Source organism: Aotus nancymaae, unplaced genomic scaffold (genome assembly GCF_030222135.1).
Source record: "Aotus nancymaae isolate 86718 unplaced genomic scaffold, 86718_ANA_hifiasm-v0.15.2.pri h1tg000040l, whole genome shotgun sequence".
Classification (NCBI taxonomy): domain Eukaryota; kingdom Metazoa; phylum Chordata; class Mammalia; order Primates; family Aotidae; genus Aotus; species Aotus nancymaae.
Window position 1 is genome coordinate 39,127,910 of NW_026988454.1, and position 19,878 is coordinate 39,147,787.

At 35.6% G+C, this 19,878-nt stretch overlaps 1 protein-coding gene across 11 annotated transcripts in view; it reads left to right on the plus strand.

Annotated features, from left to right (window-relative positions):
- The window catches only part of PTPRK (protein tyrosine phosphatase receptor type K), a 554,712-nt gene that overhangs the window by 103,693 nt on the left and 431,141 nt on the right, over positions 1 to 19,878 (plus strand). The window lies entirely within an intron of this gene.

A 19,878-nucleotide genomic window follows, 5' to 3' on the forward strand; every position in this document is an offset into this window, starting at 1 on the left:
CTGAGTTAGTTTAGCTCTTCAGCAACTCTCACCCAGACTATTGCTATCACATCTTCAAATTTTGTCTTTGTCTCTGTGTATGGCCTTCAACAATGTATCCTGTATACTGTCGTTAATGTCGCCTTTTAAAAATGCAAATCTCACTGATGTACCTCACTGTAAGGCAATCCAGGATACTCAGCATGGCATAAAAGCCAGTTGTTACTGAGTGTTGTTTACCTCTCCATTTCTTGTCTTTCGACAAAGTTAATGCTGCATTAATTGTTAATCATGCTGCTTTTGTACTTGTTATTTGTTGATTTATTTATTTATGGTGGTCATCATTCTTCCTTCAAAAATTGGTTAATATGTGATGATCTTCTGTGACATCTTTGTTTACTACCCACCAAAGTATAAGTGCCTATTTACCATGTATCCTATTGCTGCCTGTACACATGTCATATATTTCTCATACTATAATTATTTACTAATATTTCTCTAGCCCTGTTTAGGACAGCCACTTTTCATCTCTGTATTCTCCAAATCGAGTGCAGTGCTGGTACTTCATTAAATGTTTATTGAATTAAATTCTTTACTGTGAACTAGATTTAGTGAGCTGTGATGTCACCTACAAATACAAATACATTTTCATGTCAACCCCAGACATTTTAATCTCAACCATCAAAAATTTAGCACAACCACCATTTTTATCATATATATAGGAATGGAATTTTTTTTCTTTATTTTCAGTTATTTTGAATGGTAATTTATTTAAGCCTTCCTATGTGTCATGGACCCTGCTGGTTTCAAACAGATTACTGTGATTCAGTGAATAAACATCAAGAATCGTTTATAGAGGGATTTAATATTATTGTAATCATAATGCTGTTGGATTAGGGTTTGTTTATCATGCCATTATCTTCAACAAGGCTCATCTGCTGCCTCTTGGGTTCAGGTGCTGCTCCATGGCTCTAGCCTATTCTCTCTAAAGAGAGGAGAACTTCAAATGGACATTATCCTAAAGAGTCACCTCTGCCAGAAGGCTTTGTGGAAGTGATTTGTGAGAATAATGTTTTTTTTCTTTTTTTCTCACTGCATATCTCAAATAGCATGTTTTTCACCACTGAAAATAGGAAGATGGTCCTTTTGTATTTATTAAAAAATAATAGCTAACTTATTCATTAAAAGAAAAGGCATTTTTAATTGTGGCAATTGTTTTATGGCCTTGAACATTAAATACAAATTAAATTTTTATATGATTCCTCCTCCAGATTTTTCTCAGGATTAAAAACTAAGATTCCTAGAGAAAAACCGTTTTTTCTTTCAGTTTTTCACATAGAAGCCTTGCTGTTAGAGAATTCTGAGATTGTTGGAAGGAATTTTTGACAGTGATCTGTAGATAATAGCTCTTAACTGTCTAGGTTTTCTGCCAGGTTGTACCAAACCTTGAATCATATGAGCAAGTGAGTGCAAGTTAAAGAAATTTTATTAAAGAAAAAACAAGATTACCTGATTTAGTAAGACTTCCCTAGTCTGAACTGTGTGCTACTGAAGAGTCCTTGCCATTTCTTCATTCCAATATGTCATCAAGACCCCTGTTGCTTTTGTTTAAAAAGTACACAAGCTTTGGAATCAGATAACATGTTTCAATTCACCAGTTAATACCTATGTGATCTTGGCCAAGTCAATGAACTGGTCTATATATCAGTTTTCTGAGTGTAAAATGAGAAGTTTTTCATTGACCTTGTTTGTAAATATTAAATGGAATTGAATGTTTCTATTAAATGAAATGTTAAAATTTTATATCAAGTGAAAAATGGAAATTAATATTTATAAATATTAAATGATATAAAAATTAAATGAAATGTTTGTAAATAATAAGTGAAAGTACCACCTACATTCTGAACACATAATATGTGACTTAGTAAAACAGTTTAGGTTACTTTATGAAACAAGTGTTTGGTTTCACATATTCTGTGTACCGTACTTAGTGAAGCTTAGAAATGACTTTGTTACATTAGATCAACTGGACAGAACAGAAAAGAACAAATCTCCTCCAGAAGATAAGGTTTTACAAATAAGTAGTGGTGAGACAATCCGACTTCTCACCTATTTGATTCATTTTTTTTAAAAAGGTGAATGATATAAAATAACTACTGTCTTTAATTTTTATTCACTTTGGGGTTATTTCATTTGTACATACTAGCAAAACATATTTTAAAAAATCAAATCAGCTGAGAGAGGCAGCTTGAATAATTAAACATTGCAGGTGGTGTGCACAAGGCAAAGAATTACCTCACTAGGAAGAAGTGGTCTTGCGTTGGATACCCTCATCATTTACTCTCAGGCTGAGAAAGTCAGTTAACCTTAGAGAGTCTGGGGTGTGGAAGAAGACTGTGATACCTTTGCTACCTGGAGATAGGGAGCTGATTCAGGTAAAATCTTAACATTCCTTCTGGTTGTGACACTTTAATACTAGGACTTGGAGAAAATGTGGACTTTTTCTGTAAACATCTATTTACTTACTGTTGTAAGTATATTTAGGATGAATAGGATTGTGCCTTACAGTTTGGGGAGTATCACATGAAATTTGTTGCTCTCCTTCTTAAGGTCTGAATGAATCTACTTTTATTTTTTCCCAGTTATGACCCAGAAGCTATCAGACTTCCAGTACTATAGTTTCTCTTTTCTTTTAGTAATTTATTAACTACTGCTAGTCTTTTTCTATAGGGTTATTAAGGTCAATTAAACAGGAAGGAAAGAGAAAAAATGAAGAAGTAGACATTGGTTTGAGTAAGAAAAAGGCAACAGAAGTAAAACCATGTTTTGAAACGTTGGGTCAGTATAGGAAGGTAATCCTTACAAAGTGATCGTTCTAGTTAAGCATCACATATATACACCTGTGGACTTCTTACTAAACTGACCTAGATTGTGGCGACCTGTGCTTAAATGATTCCTAAAGTCATTTTCAATTCTGATTTCTAGTCATTATGTTACATTCAATAGGGTGTAGCCTTTGGAAACATCTAATTTCTGAAATGTGCTGTACCATTCCATCTGAATAGTCCAGTGATTTCAAAGACACCGTGGAGGAATACCATTGATATTACAGAAGTCCTCCCCTTTCTTAAGATGAAGGGTATGAAAAATATCCAAGCAGATGCAGAGAGGCCATCTGTCCTGAGACTCTAGAGGACATTCCTATAATGGGTGGAGAATTGTACTAAGTAGGCTTGAGAATCTTTTGCAACTCCTCACATTTATTTATTTATTTTTTCATTTTCAGTAAATGAGCATTTAGAATAAGTAGAGCTCTGCATTCTCCTAAAAAACTAGAATGGAATTTGTGAAAGAAAGGGACCAGTGAAGGATCTCTTTTGCACTGGTCTGTGCAGTACTCTGCAGATAGACACTTGACAGATACTCTTGATATTTTCTTTCTCTTCCTTTGTGGGATTGCTTTGAACTTTGCAGGAGACAGTTGTCCTGCTTTAGGGATATGTAGGCGGGCTTAAATACAGTTACCATTCTCAAATAGCTGGTTCTAGTAAACTAAATGCCCTTCCTGAGGAAATATATGGGTTATAAACGCTGAAATAAACTAGGTTAAAAATATTTATTATACAAAAGAGATGCTAACTGAAAGAGGCACGCATCCTTGTTCTCCCAGCAGTTTCTCACTTGTAAATGGCATCTCTAAAGGGTTGTCCAAATTCCTAGTGTGGGCATGTAGAGTAGACAGCTGAGTCACAGCTGCTAAAATGAGACCATGCCTCCCTCCCTCTCATGAAGGGAAGAAATAGGGAGAAAGGAGTGAAAAAGAATAGGTGCCAACAGCTTACTTAAAATTCACTAGCTTGAGAAGTCTATGAGATTCCTAGGCCAATGGGAAGCTGTAACTTTACTATGTGAAATGTCTTAAGCATGAAATCTGCCTTTCCTTAGAGAACTCTTATCATTGGCCATAGTTTGTACAAAAATGTATCTTCTTTCTCCAGAGATCTTTCCTGTATTGCAGGAATGCTAATGTTCTGGCCTATCATTTGAGGTCGGCTGCTGGCCTACCATTTTATTTCGCATTTTTGACTTGGTAATACCTGGCCTGCTTGTTGGCTTTCTCCTGAAGTGTGATGTTTCTCTTTCCCTTGCAGTACCTATTTCCATGCATCTGAAAAGAAGTTTGGAAATGTCAGCTTCACTTGGATTTGAACTATGGCTTGGTGCTTTACTGGCGATGAGACCTTAGTTTCCTCATCAATAAAATGGGAATGATAATAATGCCCATCTTTTTAGGTTGTTGTGGGGATTAAATAAATTGTCTCATATTAACATACTGCCCTCCCCCTCTTCCCCCAGCCCCAAGGTGTGGGAATTAAATGAATTGTTCAGATTGCTTAGAACTGTGCCTGGCATGTGACCACTCCGCCATCAATGGCTGCTAAATATCCTGTATTGAAAGTAGCATTGAAGGTGATTGGAAAGAGATATTAATTTACCAACAAATTAACACTCCATCTCATAGGAAGAGCACTAATAAATTAAGATCTGCTCCATATCACCATTACTAATATTGTTTTAGAAAGTTTTATGGATTTAAATAATTTTACACATACACAGAGGAAAACAAACAGTATTATTTAGACATTATGAATTTATACTTAGAAGGCCAAGTAGTGTCAACTGTAAAATTTCTAGATTTAGATCATTAGCAAAATGATTAGTGACTGCAAATTTTCGAAAAGTGGTCACTTTCCCAAATATCATCAATAAACAATAAGAAAATATAATGTGGGAAAGGCTAGAAATAAATATAAACCACAATATTACCACTTACTACTTCTGTTTGTTGGGAATATATTTGATCTTCTAAATAAATTTAAAAAGCCCTCTTGTTTACTCAGTACTTATTATGTGCTGTGAACTGTGTTAAATATTTTTTGTATTTAAAAAAAATAACTGTTGGCTTTACACTTCATTTGTGTTCTCTCCAAATATTTTCATTAATTCTCTTTGAGATCCATAAAGCCTTTCTGAGTTTCATAAATTGTAATGAATCTAAAGATTGTAATTGTAAAACTGCATTCCAAGTGGTACGTATTATAATTTGCTGCTACTTATATATGCTTGAAGCTGTCAATATGTAGAGAATATGTTTGATCATAGGACTGAAGTAAAACTGCTCTCAATTTAGGAGTGAAAAATTTTAAAGCCCCACCTACTTTATCAGTGGGAAAAGATGTTTCTATTTTCTGTATTTAATGTATATAGTAATGTTGACTAGTTTACATCTAACTTTTCTTCCAGGTAACATTGGAATTTAGAAAAAGTACAATATGCCTGGCACCCTGAGTTTTTGGAGAGCTTAACTTTGTGTCTGAAATGCTTCATTTGCTGTGGTTGTGATTATGATTATAAACTTAAGGCTAGTTTGCTGGGTGTGGTGGCTCATGCCTGTAATCCCAGTACTTTGAGAGATTGAGGTGGGTGGATCGCATGAACTCAGAAGTTCAAGATTATCCTGGCCAGCATGGCAGCACCCTATCTCTACAAAAAAAATACAAAAATTAGCCAGGCATCATGGCCTGCACCTGTAATCCCAGCTACTCAGGAGTCTGAGGTGGGAGGATCACTTGAGCTCTAGAGGTTGAGGCTGCAGTGAGCCGAGATCATGTCACTGCACTTCAGGCTGGCTGACAGAGCGAGATCCCTTCTCAAAAAGAAAATAAACAAACAAACAAACTTAAGACTGGGAAGGGGGTTTTACCCAGCCTCAGCCAAGTTAGTGATTGGGCAGAAAGTCAGCTCTCACCCTTACTTACCCTGCAATTCCCCTCCCCTGTGACTTCTACACTAGTATTTTATAGTACTATAAAGTTTTCTTTGACTCACACAATTCTCACATCACCCTTGGAGGTGTAATTAATGCCGCTGAGTCAGATTCAGTAGCACTCATTGCGCTGTTAGGGTCTTTAAAGAAATCACAAATACTCCAATTTAGGACTGTCTGTTGTGGAGGTTACCACAGCCTGGTGCAAGGCCACATGACAAATCATTGTTATTGATTTTTAATGTTTTAGTAGAAATAATATTTCTTGAAAACATGACTATGTTATTGCCAATATCTCCCCAGCAAAAAGAAGTTTTTGTCTCTTTTACAATATGGTCAGAATATATGAAAAACAAATCTCATGTGAAACATAGTCAATCCTTTTTATAGATTACTAAAGGGAACTGAGGGTGAACTGTAGACTCCTATAAATAGATGATTCTTGTTTTGGGGGTAAATTTACTTGTAGACCTGATCACATCAAGGAGAGGGTTCCTAAGTGGACACATTTCCTTCTAGGTATGGCAGTCCTTCACTGGCTGGAGGTTAAGAGCTGTAATAATAGCCTGAATGCATTTCGTGAAAGAATCTTAGACAATAACAATTACTTGAAATATCAGCTAATTGCTTGCTCTGTACCATGATTTTCATATCTTACTTCCTGTAGCCTGAGTTCTTCCATTTACCTTCTCGATCTGAGTAAAATCTATGGTAATAACCAAATTGTAGACTAAAATTAATCATAATGCTGAGGGCTAAGAGGAGGGGTTAAGAAAGGACTTGACTTTGGAAGATATTTTCTTATTTTTCCTAGTACATTTAACATGTGTATTAGTCTGTTTTCATGATGCTGATAAAGACATATCTGAGACTGGGCAATTTATAAAAGAAAGAGGTTTAATGAACTTTGAGTTCCACATGACTGGGGGAGGCCTCATAATCGTGGCGGAAGGCAAGGAGGAGCAAGTCACATCTTACATGGAATGACAGCAGGTAAAAAGAGATTTTCCAGGAAAACTCCCATTTTAATAACCATCAGATCTCATGAGACTTACTGTCACTAGAACAGCATGGGAAAGTCCTGCCCCCATGATTTGATTACCTTCCATCAGGTCCCTCCCACAACACCTGGGAATTCAAGATGAGATCTGAATGGAGACACAGCCAGGCCATATCAACATGTGACTTTACAAGTTGATTGTATTGTAGGCCACTAATTGAAAATGCTACTTCTAGGAACAGATTTTATTTTACTAATGCCAGGCTCTGAGTAAAAATAGTGTTATGAGTAATAGTAGCTAGCTAATTACAGTCATAATTCAAGCATTTCATAATGAAAATACATATATTTACATCTTCTGGCAAAGTTATAAACCCATCCCATCCAGATAAAGCAGCATCAGAAATACTTTTGATGTGTCTACCTCTATTATACCTAATCTATTTTGCATTCTGGTTGTATCCTCAGATAAGGCCTGCAGTTACTGAAATCATAAGTGAAAAGGAGGGAAGTTTTCTTATTAGATATCAGGGGAATACTAGGAAGTTATACTCACAGCCTTTTTTTAGATAAGTTTATTGTTGACTGACTTAAAATGCTATTGGTGTGATCAATCTTATCTTGAATAGCTTATCATAGAATGTCACTTCCTATAAGTAGTTTCCCTGTATTTATTTTCTCAATCCACTAAATTGCTAGCTGAAGCAATTCCTGGCTAGGAAGGGATACTTTTATGTCATGGATCTCTTATGACACTTTCTTCTTTTCATTTTTGTAATTGAGTCAACATTTCTTTACCTCTGTAGCATCTTTGGATCTTTTATTCTGTCAGCAGTTGGCCAAATAATTGCTAGATCCTATGTTGTTTCTTAAAATACGCTTTGTCTTCATTAATTGATAATGTTGAATATTTAGATTCTCCTCATGAATTGACTATGATGATACTTTACTATTATTCATTAGTCCAAAGTTTGAGGGTATGTTTGCAAGTCATTTTGCTGTCGGTGCCCTTCGAGTCTGTTCTTTCCATTTTTCCCTCCAGCCATTGGTTCATTAAAAAGACCCATAGACATTTTGCTTTTGTTTCTCGAAGTATTGGTAGCCCTAGCTTGTATTTGTAGGACTCAGGTCTAACCATATGCCAACATTTGTGTAGGGTAGATTTTTAGAAATGAAATACTGGATCATAGGGCAAGTATATTAACAACTTTGGTAAATAAAACCAAGTTGTCCTGAAACAAAGTACCAATTGTCCTTCTGTTATTAGTTCCTTTCTGATCAATTCTACATATATATCAATCCTTTGCTTTTTTGCAAATGATGCGGATTAACTCTTCATTTTTGTTGCAGTTTGCCCTTACTCGAATAGTGAAGTGGAGATATTTTTCCTAAGTTTATTGGACTGTTAATTAGGGGCAGTTTTTTTTTTTTTTTTGAGACAGAGTCTCCCTCTGTTGCCCAGGATGGAGTGCAGTGGCATGATCTTGGCTCACTGCCACTTCCGCCTCCTAGGTCTAAGGGATTTTTCTGCCTCAACTTCTTGAGTAGCTGGGATTACAGGCGCCTACCACCACGCCCGGCTAATTTATGTATTTTTAGCAGAGATGAGGTTTCGCCTGTTGGCCAGGTTGATCTCGAACTCCTGACCTCAGGTGATCCACCCATCTCGGCCTCCCAAAGTGCTGGGATCACAGGCATGAGCCACTGCACCTGGCTGGGGTATTTTATTTTTAATAATTACTTGCCAGGGTGTCCCTGTCAGAAACACATAGTAATTATTTATTTTATCTATTTTTAGTGATTTGAAAATTCCAAAATATAGAGTATGGCTTGAGGTGAGAAATGAGTCATGAAAGCTATCATACTGCAGAGAAGATACCAGACTTCAAATGCTATCGTCATACTACTAGTGCTTTTAATCTATTATGCAAATCTTATTTGCCAGCTTTTCTCCTCCCATATTTGAAATTTAAAATTTATTGGTTTTTATATCTTTCTCTGAAGAACTGTGTTTACCTTTTTCAGTAAACCTTAAAATTTGATATATTTAAACTTGGTCATTATGTTTTAGAACAAGGGCTGAAGGGAAAATTAAGAATGTTGAATAAATGAGTTTTATAATACATTATTTGGTCATTATGTTTTAGAGCAAGGGCTGAAGGAAAAATTAAAAGAATGCTGAATAAATGAGTTTTATAATACATTATTTGGTCATTATGTTTTAGAGCAAGGGCTGGAGAGAAAATTAAAAGAATGTTGAATAAATGAGTTTTATAATACTTTAGCGAATCTTCCTTCCTTCCTTCCTTCCTTCCTTCCTTCCTTCCTTCCTTCCTTCCTTCCTTCCTTCCTTTCTTTCATCTTGCTCTGTCAATCAGGCTAGAGTACAGTGGTGCAGTAGTTCACTGCAGTCTCAAATTTCTGGCCTCAAGAGATCTTCCCTCCTCAGCCTCCCAAGTAGGTGGGACAACAGGTGTATGCTACTCCTCCTGGCTAATTTTTTAAAATTTTTGTAGACATGAGGGTCTTGCTTTGTTGCCCAGACTGGTCTTGAACTCTTAGGCTCAAGCAACCTAATCCCCTGTCTTCCCAAAGTGCTGGGATTACTGGTGTGAGCCACTGTGCCTGACCCTAATCTAAATCTAATGAGACCAGGATATTTCAGGTTTGGAGATCTTTTCATATGTACACTTCTGATATACTAGAGTTTAAAGCAGCGAAAGAAAGTTAACTTCTTATTTCCATTGAATTGTTGCCTGTGGGTTGGACAAGCTTGATCTAGATGTTTTCCCAACTAAAATCCTAACTAATGATGACTTAAATGTACACAGCACTTAGCTTCTAATATCATTGGATATTGTGTAGAGATTTTCAAATTAATTGGCACATCATTTCTAAGTAGTGCTTGGAAGTAGAAAAGTAAGGTGAGTCCAGATAGTTTCTTTGTTGGTATAGAAATGAGGAAATCAAAACACAGACAAACCTGAATCTTGGTGAGATCCAATGTAAAATTTTATTCACTATTCTCCCCTTTAACACTGTCTTTGTTAGGTTAGAATGGCTGTTGACTTACATGTCACTTAAATGTCTGTGCGAAGCAGTGCTTTTTGCTGCTTGAGAAATCTTTATGGGATGATTCCACTAAATAGTAACCATATGCACTCTCCTGAGGGAAGAAATTTGAGGAGAAAGTGACTGTGATTCAGGTTCAGCATTGATTTGGTCAGAAGTTGACACTCTTAAAGATTATCTTAGAAGTCTCACTAAAACTTCCTTTAAAGCCCAGAGTGCTGTCTTGATGAGGAAGGGAGCAAAGGCCCCTGACATTCAGGGTTCTGACGTCAGTCAACATTAATGAAACGATTTGCTTGTGTTTGTGTGAGTGGCTTGTTTGCTCTAGACTATCAGAAGGCTAAACTGGTTAATGCATCCAATAGCAGTAGTTAATATACTGGTTGTAAAGAGGATGATATCCAATTATCTTATTCAAACCAAAGAAGACAGAAAGAACCATCATTCTTTACTCTTAAGAATTGTTTTAAGAAGTGCGAAAAACTTTACTATTCTTTATTCTTAAGAATTGTGTTTTAAGAAGTTTGAAAAACCCAAATTTTGGCCCATATACCTTCTATATTAACCTAGTATGCAAGGGGTTTTATATTAATGAAAAACATAGGAAGATAAAGTTATATTTATATCTATCTATGTCTGTCTATGTATTTATCTATCTATCTATCTAAAGTTTTTCTTTTTAAGATGGGGGTTTCACTGTGTCACCCAGACTGGAGTACAGTGCTGTGATCATGGCTTACTGCAGCCTTCACCTACTAGGCTCAAGCAGCCAGCCTCCCAGGTAGCTGAGACTACAGTCACATGCTATCATACCTGGCTTGCTTGCTTGCTTATTTATTTATTTATTTATTTATTTATTTATTTATTTATTTATTTATAGAGGTGGGGATCTCCCTATGTTACCCAGGGTAGTCTCCAACTCTGGGCTCAAGTGATCCTGCTTTAAAAAGTGTTTTGTTTTGTTTGTTTTATTAAATTTCAAGATGCATTTTAATTATTTATTTAAATTAATTGGTTATATATTTTCTTGAAGTGTATTTCAAAGTCCTACAAAACTTAATTGTTGACCTTAAAATGCAGTTGAGTATATTTAAATTTCCTTTGCCAATCTGATGTAAAACTTGAAATTCAAAGCCTCAAAGCAAGTCTTTGCCCTTCCTCTAGGAGGTTGGGTCATGGAATTCTGTTTTTCATACCTTTGGCCTTTCATAGAACTCCCTTCGTAAAAGAAAAATGATCTATCTCCCATCATGCTTAAGCTAAGTCAGAAGCAACTGCTGAAATAAGCCAGAGAGTGTCTCATATGGATTAAGTGGAGCCCTCCAGTAATCAGTAATCCCTCCATGAGAATCAAAACAAAACCAAGAAATGTTTAAATGTGAGCTTGGGTGGTTTCCAATTTTACCAAAATGTAAATATGGCTTCAGTTGAGAATTTTATTTTTCACTACATTTACTCTCTATTACTTTGTTCAGTGAGTTTCTCTAGATTGTGTATCGAACACTAAGTGAAAAAGAACTTTTACTGGAATAGTTAAAAGTATAAAAAATAGGAAAAGAAACTTGGATAAATATATTGACTAATGGTCTTTGGGAAAACACCTGGTTTATTACATTACAGTTAGTGCAAGGGCTGCTGCAAAAACAGTCCAAACAAAATTGGTTTTAATGTTTTTAAAGATAGAAAATTCACTGGTTTATACACGTTTTAGGGGAGATGAGGTGAAAAGTGAAGGTTGCTAAGCAAAAGTGATAGGACAGTGTTAATGATCATATAAAATTTCAGCCTTAAGTCACCCTATTTAAATAAAATTATTTGTGGAAATTTTAGTTAATTAGCTAGGCTTTTACAGCTTTTTCCAATGAAGACCCTTTCCTCTCTCTGATATCAAGGATGCCTGAGAGACTTTGACATATTATATGGTTCAAAGTTTGCCACATTTTTATCCTCATAGGATGCGGCACCACCATGCCAATCAAATGGTGAGATGGGGAATACCCTCTCTGATGGGTGACATTGTTGCCTCCAATGCGCACAATGGGCAGGTTGTGCCCATTGGAGGCAACTGTACTGAATCATTCTGAAAATGGCTAATCCTGCCTCACTTTTAGAAGATACTTAATGTAGTATTTAAGAGTAAAGAACCCATAGTGCCTAGATTCAGGCCTTGGTTCTGGTACTTTCTTGCTATGTGACTCTTGGCAATTTTTATTTTTTCTGCTTTGGGGTACTTTTCACTAATATGTTCCTTTTACATTTTCAAAACCTCTTTTCATCTGTGAAATCATTTCTATGGGTATTTGGCATATGATTAATTACCCATTAGCTTCATAATGAGGTTGAATGAAGTCACATACATACTGGCAGAGCTGCCCAGGTCTCAGAAGCTTATTTTTGAATTCCAACTTGTACCTTAGACCTAAAAATTAGGTAAGATTTGGACTGATCACACTTCTGGATCCCCCGCTACAATGGACATGTGGTTACATGTACTTAAAACAAAGGACTGCTGACATTTTTCCTTTTAATAGCTGCTTCCTTGATTTACCTAACTATTGTTCATTTTACTTCATTTATGGAAAGAGCACTAAACTGGTGAAGCATAGTAGGAGATAACTTCCATGCAGGTTTGCATGTATATGCTAGGGCATGAGGTATTTCCTTTTGTGACCTTACAAGCTTGAAGCATTTGGACTGGAGGCCCTTGAAAGTGTCTCTAGTTCTCACTTTTTCTAGTCTCACTTCATTACTCATACCGCTTGCCAGCAAGACAACTGATTTGGTTTCAGATGTAGCACTATCATTCAGACTCCATTTCTGGTTCAGTTGCTTTGCTGTGGCTCACTGCTACTCCTTTTAATATGTGAGAAAGAAAATATTGAGATGATACAGAAGTCAAAAGTCAAAGGTTCTTGGTTGTAAGCTTTTATTTTTTATTTTATTTTATTTTATTTTTTGAAGAAAAAAAGGAAGAAAGAGAGAAAGAAAAAAAAAGAATGAAGAAGAGGAAGAAAAAGGAAGAGAAAGAGGGAGAGGAGGGAGTATTGCTTTATTGCCCAGGCTAGAATGCAGTCTAAAAATGGGAATTGAAAACCTCTTTTATGCCAATAATTGGGCTTAACAATGGAGACAGGAAGGAATAAGGGAAGAAAATAACAAACAAGCAGCCAACTAATATTTCATTTAAACCTATGAAATGCTATGCAATTATTGAGGAGTGATTTACTTCCAATTATATAGTCACTTTTGAAATAGGTGTGATATAGTACTGATAAGAATGTATGTTTTGTGTATTTGAAGTGGAGAGTTCTATAAATGTTTATTAAGTTTACTTGTTCCGGGTCTGAGTTCAAGTCCTGGATATCCTTGTTAATTTTCTATCTCATTAATCAGTCTAGTATTGACAGTGTGATGTTACAGTCTCCCACTAGTATTGTGTGGGTGGCTAAGTCTCTTTATAAGTCATTAAGAACTTGTCTTATGTATCTGGGTGCTCCTGTATTGGGTATGTGTATATATAGGATCGTTAGCTCTTCTTGTTGCATTGATCCTTTTACCATTATGTAATGTCCTTCTTTGCCTCTTTTGATCTTTGTTGCTTTAAAGTCTATTTTATCAGAGGTGAAAATTGTAACTCCTGCTTTTTATTTATTTATTTATTTTTGCTCTCCGTTTGGTTGGTGAATCTTCCTCCATCCCTTTGTTTTGAGTCTTTGTGTATCATTACATGTGAGATGGGTCTGGATACAGCGTACCGATGGGTTTCGACTTTTTATCCAGTTAATAATAGATATGAGTTTAATACTGCCATTTGATGCTAGCTGGATATATTTTTGGAAAGGCTGATACTGGTTGCTCCTTTATATGTATAGTGCTTCTTTCAGAAGCTCCTGCAAAGCAGGCCTGGTGGTGGTGAAATCTCTAAGTACTTGTTTGTTCGCAAAGGATTTAATTTTTCCTTCGATTATAAAGCTTAGTTTGGCTGGATAGGAAATTCTGGGTTGAAAGTTCTTTTCTTTAAGGATGTTGAATATTGGCCCCCACTCTTTTCTGGCTTGTAGGGTTTCTGCTGAGAGATCTGCTGTAAGTCTGATAGGCTTCCCTTTGTGGGTAACCTGACCTTTCTCTCTGGCTGCCCTTAGTATTTTCTCCTTCATTTCAACCCTGGTGAATCTGATGATTATGTGCCTTGGGGTTGATCTTCTTGAGGAATATCTTTGGTGTTTTCTGTATTACCTGGAGTTGAATATTGTCCTGTCTTACTAGGTTGGGAAAGTTTTCCTGAATAATCTCCTGAAGAGTATTTTCCAACTTGGATTCATTCTCTTCGTCACATTCAGGTACACCTATCAAACATAGATTAGGTCTTTTCACATAGTCCCATATTTCTTGGAGACTTTGCTCATTCTTTTTTATCCTTTTTTCTCTAATCTTGACTTCTTGTTTTATTTCGTTAAGTTGGTCTTCCACCTCTGATATACTTTCTTCTGCTTGATCAATTTGACTGTTAAAACTTGTGCATACTTCATGAAGTTCTCGTGTTGTGTTTTTCAGCTCCATTAATTCACCTATGTTCCTTTCCAAATTGTCTATTCTCATGAGCATTTTGTCAAACCTTTTTTCAAAGTTCTTAGTTTCTTTGCATTGGGTTAGAACAAGTTCTTTTAATTCACAGAAGTTTCTTATCATCCACCTTCTGAAGCCTACTTCTGTTAATGGAACGCACTCCTTCTCCATCAGGGCTTGTTCCGTTGCTGATGAGGAACTGTAATCCCCTGTAGAGGGAGAGGCATTCTGATTTTGGGTATTCTCAGCCTTTTTACGCTGGTTTCTTCCCATCATTGTAAATTTATTCACCTGTCATCTTTGTGATTTCCAACTTTCAAATTAGGTCTCTGAGTGGACTTCCAACTTGTTGATTCCCAGTGCCGAAATCTGAGCAATCCACCGCACCGGCCAAAACAGCGGTGTTAAGATTGATGGTGCTTTTCTGCCTGGGAATTGGCCAAAAGGGGACCCAGTCCCACTCACTCTGCACCAAGAACTGCCGCACCGAGGCACTGGCAAAACCGCCGTGCCGGCCACAAGAGTCGCGCTGGCGACCCATGGGGCTCCTCCGCTGGGAATCTCCTGGTCCGTGAGCAACAAAAATTCATCTGAAAGTGTGGCATCCTCTCATTCTCTGCACTTTCACTGGGAGCTACAATCCCGAGCTGCTAGTGATCAGCCATCTTGGGTCTCTCTCCAGTTGTAAGCTTTTAACCAGACTATGTTCTGCCTATGTTCTGCCTACAGTTTAAGATCAGAGTGATCTAAACCAGGGGATGGTGAACTTTGGACCAAATTCAGATTGTGGCCTGTTTTGTGAATAGAGTTTTTAGCTATGCCCATTTGTTAGGTATTTTCTATGGCTTCTTGATACTATGATAAGAGTTTTGTAGTTACGACAAAAATGGCATGACCCACAAAACTGGAAACATTTACTAACTTGCTTTCTGCACATAAAGTTTGCTGACTCCTAAAGGAAGGAATTTCCTGACTGAAAGTATATCTGATGAGTGTTCAGGTAAAACTGGTTTTGGCAATATAGTAATATTGCCTTTATATAATAAATTCTCTTTACTCTTTCTGGGTATATTAGATGGAAACCCTATTTCTCTTTTTGTTAAGGGCTTAACTGTTAAATATGTGCATAGCATTACGTCTGTATTGCATATACAGAATAAATTATGAAGAATAAAACATGAAAAAATAAAGATGCTTTTTTAACAAAAAAAACTTGTTGGGTGTTAGGAGCTTGACATGCATTATGACTAATCCTGACACCACTGTGCTATAACTATTATTATTTTGATTGTACTGGGGAGGAAATTGAAGCTCAAAGAAGTAAAATATCAAAGCTATGTATGTATTTAGCCATTACTCCAAGCTGTGTCTAGATACATTGTCTCTCTTCTGTCAGCTAAGTGGATGATGTATGGCCCATACTTAAAATTCTTACAGCCTTATTAAGAGAGATATAAGGGATTTTAATGTTGTTTCTCTGTAAAGATGGAGGGGAGTGGAATTGAATTTGTTATTCCTTTCTGGTTAATTCACTCTTATTGAAGGATGTTTGTTTAGTTGGAGTAGAGCATGTGCTTCGAATAATATACAATTTGAATAGAAGTCTTACTAGCTAAATAATCTTGGATTATATAAACATACATTCTTGACTAGAGATAGAACTCTAGGGATGAACAATTAGATAATTATCAGTTATGTTTGAAATGAGTTCTTTGCTCATCGTTAAAAGTTATTTCTACCTATCAATAAATCTTGGGTCTGGATTTCCTAAAATGTGTCTCTAGTTCTTTTTCCTTTATGAAGGAGTTAGAGCCAAATAATATTTTCACACCCTAATTAACTATAAGCAGGACAAAGGATACTTTCTGGATCTCAAGTGATTATCATTTAAAGAACTCCTGTTCACGGATTTTCTGTTTTTTTCTAGTAGATCCTCTTTGGTGTTGAACCAGAGCACTATATTATGACCAGGGATTCATTAATATGCCTTTAAAGTCATTTGTTCTTTGTATCTACTTGAATTTTTTCCTATTTTAATTTCAATACTTAAATTGGAACAAAAAAGTGTTGCTTGTCATTAGAACAGATATAAAGTACCTAAATATGTGTCATGGTATGCCAGTTTTTATTTTGTCCTTTAGTATTTTAAGATGTGTAGAGCTAAAAAGAAAAAAAAAAAAAACCTATTAAGATATCCCAGTATATTTCAGAGGAAATATGAACTTTATTTAAAAGCATTAATTTCTATACTTCGGTAAGGTATTTTTCTGGAAATAAACTGTATTATTCATATTATCAACAGAGCTGCATTTAAATATTTAGTAATAAGTTCCTTTTTTGTTCTTTCAAAATATTTGTGAAATATATTGGCTTTTTTAATAACAAATTTTGGAGATTATACCAACAAATTTATATGATGGTTTCTGATTAGCGTAGATAGATCACCTATTCAAAGTTAGTTTAACTCAGTATTGCATGCATCCTAATGTGACATGTGTTAATCTTTCTCTCTGTCCTAAATGGAAGGAAGCTCATTCCAAGTTGATAATCACTTACATGAGCAAAGTTATGTATCACAGCTTAATTCACAATTGGAGAAGGTTAATTTGTCCATTTTTGAGGATCATCAAGCAACTTTGCTAAGGATATTGTATTTTCCATCATATTTGGTTTGGGACTTTCCTTTTACTTGAAAAAACTACATATATTCCAAAAGTTTAAGAAAATGTTTCTTATCTTAAGCTAAATGAAGCTTGTTCTTTACAAACAGTAAAGAGCCATGAAAGAAAATTCTATTTGTTTTTGCTGCTCTACTCAGTCAGAAAATTAAGAATATATAGGTGCCATGAAGGGGAGAATGTGGAAGATTTTAAAAGAATGTCCTTCACAAAATGTTCACAGCTCTCTAGTGATCTAATGACTTTTCATTTTTCTTTAGTTCAACTTTGTTTAAATTAACCTGACCCCAGGTTTTATTAAAAAGTTTGACTTCAGAAAGGACTTACATTTAGTATTTTTTTTCCCTGATTCTACAGAAAATGTCTCTAATTCCGTATTCTCTCATAGAGCTTTGACTCTCTGTTTAAATAAGCACTCAAGAATCTAAATGCTAGATGTTTAGGCAATATAGTTTTGGGGCCATGGATACTTACTTTCGTTTCTTTTTTACTTTCAGTTTTTTTGATGTCTAATATTACTTAACACCAGACTTTTCAGTGAGCAGTTTAAGAATAAAAAGAAATTCTGGCAAGTTCAAATCAGCTTGATTTTTATTTTTAGATGAACAGGTTGCCAACCTTTAAGTGGCTTGCTATCACAGAAGCAGACCATTTTGGTGATAGATTTGTCCCTTAGTTGATTGATTGGTGTAGAGGAATTAGCAATCTGTGAAATGCTCTTTAGAAGTAATTTTCCTCCAAAGGTCAAGGAACTGTGGTCACCATTTCTCTGGCATGATTTGCAGCTACTCACTGTAGCCTTATCACCAGTAGCAAATGCAACAGCTATGGAATGTTCCCTTGCTCATTTTTCTTTCCCTCTGCCTAACTAAATTTCTTGAACACCAATCTGATATTACCGCTTTCTGTTCTGCCATCTGCCATCCAGCTCAGAGAAACTTTAAATTCATAAGGTATTGTTTTAATTTATGAATTAGGACCTTGCTGTAACATTTCTCTCTTAAATAGAATTATGTTATACTATACATAAAGATGTATATGTATAAGTTCTTGAACTCAACGTGTATAGAAGACTGTGTATAATAGAGGACTTGGTGTTTTGGGCTTTCTAATGAGTCATAAATGGTCAATAGGAACTGTATATGATAGAATTAGCTCAGGAATCAACTTAATACAACTGTAGAACAAACTCTGAACTCCTTTTTCTGACATTTAAAATCTTTCATATTTAGTTCTGTTTCTTCCTAGTTTCCTACATATTCTGCATGCTTAGTTTACAGAATTACTTGAGATTTCCCAACATATGACGTTCCCTTAGACTTAAATGCCTTTGCTCTTGCTTTTCCTCTACTTTTAATCCCATTGCCATTCTGGCTTTCCTGTGGTTGATATATCCTTCCTCATGTTCACTACGAGTAACTCAATGGAACCTTCCCTAAGCAGCCCTGGTGTGGGTAGCCAATTCTTGTGTGTTCTTTGGAATTTTCATTATATTGTTATCCTACATAGCACATTGTATTTATTTTAATATATATGTCCCCCATAGTCTGTCTCATTTATCAGTCCAGTATGATTATTTTGGTACTTCCTATCATCTACTGCAGTATACTGTATTTGCTCTTAACCTTGAAATACCAAATTCTTTACAAAAAGATTTGTAAAAGATTTATTGGTATGCTGTATTTTATACCTCTTGGATTAGACTTTGTTGTAAACTAGAAATTAAAAATTCTTTAAAAAGTTTTCTTACTGCTCAAGTCAAGCAGACCAGCAATGATTTTCAAGACTCTTTTGACAAATTTCAGATAGGGAAGGGATGTGCAACAAATAGCATGGGTTGACCCACTTACTTTTTACAGCTACTCCTAGTAGTTATTGCTAATCAGAATCCTGTAGTCTAAAATTAACAATGGCTATGAAGGAGAGCAATTAAGGCCATTTGTCTTTCAGATGAGTCAGTGTGGGTCCCACTGGTAGTTTAAATTTATATACAGAGGGCATTCTCACTATTATAAAGGGTAATGGGGACCTGAAGGCCTGTATTGCAAAGCAGTAAATTATTTTAGGGTTTGATAGCAAATTATATTTTGAGAAAAAGTTTCCTCTTGCTATGGGAAGATACATTTCCTAGCAACCTATTTTCATTGATTAATTTTAAATTAAAAAGTACATCTTTTATAATGAGAGCATTTATAAAAGGTCTATTTTAAGCATATTTAAAAGACAATATTAAGCTTTCAAGTTCCTGAGTTTGGTTATTTTGTAGGATTGCTGTAGTCATAAGAGTGATTCAAGAATATGCTTAACATATTCTACTTTTGGAAAATATTTTAGAACTTATAGTACCATCATGACATCTCTGATGTTTTCTGCTTTGCCTGTGACACTGACCCCTCTCTGTCATTGGTGAGGAGTGTAACTTTCACTCATATTCAAATTGCTAAACGTTTGATGAGGAAAGTAAATTTCTTACAGAGAAGAATTTACAGCATTGACGTTTACTACTTAGTCTGCTGCTTGGTCAGAGAATTCAGAGTTTCTTCACAGAGATCCCCATGGAAACTAAACAAATAAGCTATTTGAAAGGAGACAAGTTATTGGTTTTTCTCATTAAACCCACTGCTGGATTTTCATTAGTTCTAATGCATTTTCTTTCAAGATGAGGCATATAGGCCAGTTCTTATTTTCATGATTTGAATAAACTAAATATATTGAGTCGCGTGTGCCTGTACACATAGGCTGAGAAGCAAAAGTAA